General features: G+C 58.8%; 1 non-coding gene across 1 annotated transcript in view; it reads right to left on the bottom strand.

Moving 5' to 3' along the window:
• Positions 1 to 538, bottom strand: part of LOC126197185 (small subunit ribosomal RNA) — a 1,909-nt gene extending 1,371 nt beyond the window's left edge. The window contains exon 1 of the ribosomal RNA XR_007539574.1: positions 1 to 538. This exon is cut by the window's left edge and continues 1,371 nt beyond it. This is a non-coding gene — a ribosomal RNA (small subunit ribosomal RNA).
• Between the last annotated feature and the right edge of the window lie 1,412 nt (positions 539 to 1,950).

Below are 1,950 nucleotides of genomic sequence, written 5' to 3' on the forward strand. Positions count from 1 at the left end.
TGTACTCATTCCGATTACGGGGCCTCGGATGAGTCCCGTATCGTTATTTTTCGTCACTACCTCCCCGTGCCGGGAGTGGGTAATTTGCGCGCCTGCTGCCTTCCTTGGATGTGGTAGCCGTTTCTCAGGCTCCCTCTCCGGAATCGAACCCTGATTCCCCGTTACCCGTTACAACCATGGTAGGCGCAGAACCTACCATCGACAGTTGATAAGGCAGACATTTGAAAGATGCGTCGCCGGTACGAGGACCGTGCGATCAGCCCAAAGTTATTCAGAGTCACCAAGGCAAACGGACCGGACGAGCCGACCGATTGGTTTTGATCTAATAAAAGCGTCCCTTCCATCTCTGGTCGGGACTCTGTTTGCATGTATTAGCTCTAGAATTACCACAGTTATCCAAGTAACGTGGGTACGATCTAAGGAACCATAACTGATTTAATGAGCCATTCGCGGTTTCACCTTAATGCGGCTTGTACTGAGACATGCATGGCTTAATCTTTGAGACAAGCATATGACTACTGGCAGGATCAACCAGGGAGCTGCGTCAACTAGAGCTGAGCAGCCGGCCGCCCGGGAGTGTGTCCCGGAGGCCCGCGCGAACACGCAAGCGTCCGCTCAATTATTCCGCAAACAGGAGGAGGCTGGGCTCCCCTGCACGATACACCTCGAAACCCTCTCAGGTCCCGGCGGCGCGCAGCGCCGTCCTAAGTACTTGGTCGGGTTCGAGAGAGGCGCAATCGCCCGGAGATAGGCGAGTAGACGCTTTCAGTGCGACCACCCGTGCTCCCAACTGAGCTTGCCGCTGCCGACAGAGGCCCGGGAGCGTGCTGTCGTGGTGTTGCCGGCGGGAGACAACACGCGGCCACAAACAGTGGCCGGGCAGCTCCAACGCCAGCGCCACAGAGGGGCAGAGCCCCACTTGGGTGCCAAAGCGAACTCTCCCAGCACAGCGCACGCGCCAACACATCCGCACAGCTGCGATACAAACCACCTGCGAGAACCGCGGGGGCGACCGAGCAGCAGACGGCGTCGCGGCGCCGAGTGCCGGGCGGCGGCGCATCCTCAACGCACACAGTCCTCAATCGGACCAGCACACTGCAGATGTCCACCGCGCTTCGCACCGGGCCCGCGAGGACCCACTTTGGCCGCACGGCGCCGCGCGTTGGGTGCGCCGGCGCGCAGCTGCGCCGCCTGCCGCGTCCGTCGGCCGGCGCGCCTGCCACTGGGCGCCCCCACCAGCCGGCTGTAGCGCGTGCACCCACGCAGCGCGCGGCCAGCACGCCGGGCGCTCCCCCCTCACCGGCCGGGGACGGTCCCACCCAGCCACCGCCGCGTATCGCTTCATACCCACATGCCCACTCACGTTCGTGGGTATGACGGGTGTCGCTGAAGCAACCAGTTAATACCTGTACCGATTGTCGCAATCAATGATTCACCTCCAGCGTATACAACCGCGCAACAACGGATTTCCAGTTCATTTGCGTAACTTGGGCAGCAAACGTAGACGTCCATCTACATTTGCAAATTCAGTGGGTCTTGCATGCCTGGATGATATGCGTCACGACACGCCACATCAGCCCACATACATGCTGCGACGTATGCACGAGAGAACACGTGGAAGGTGGCCCGCGTACGTATGCGAATGCCATTGCACAGCTGCGAAGCTCATTGAACACGCAAACTCCCGCCTGACGAACTAGAGGCGACAGGGGAGCGATATAAGTCTTACAGCAGTACACATTACAGTGGATAGCGGGACCATGTGGAACGTACGCACCACTCGCTAGATGTTGTGAGGGTACGCACCGTAACATGAATCAATACGCAGGACACCAGAGAGTGCGAGCACTGACCTATGTTGAGAGGGTTGCGATTAGGCAACGCTACATGAATGTTTCAATTCATATAACAATTACAGGTTAGGTTAGGGCCCAACGTAGGTTAGGTTAG

The sequence above is a fragment of the Schistocerca nitens genome, chromosome 7 (genome assembly GCF_023898315.1).
Source record: "Schistocerca nitens isolate TAMUIC-IGC-003100 chromosome 7, iqSchNite1.1, whole genome shotgun sequence".
Lineage (NCBI taxonomy): Eukaryota > Metazoa > Arthropoda > Insecta > Orthoptera > Acrididae > Schistocerca > Schistocerca nitens.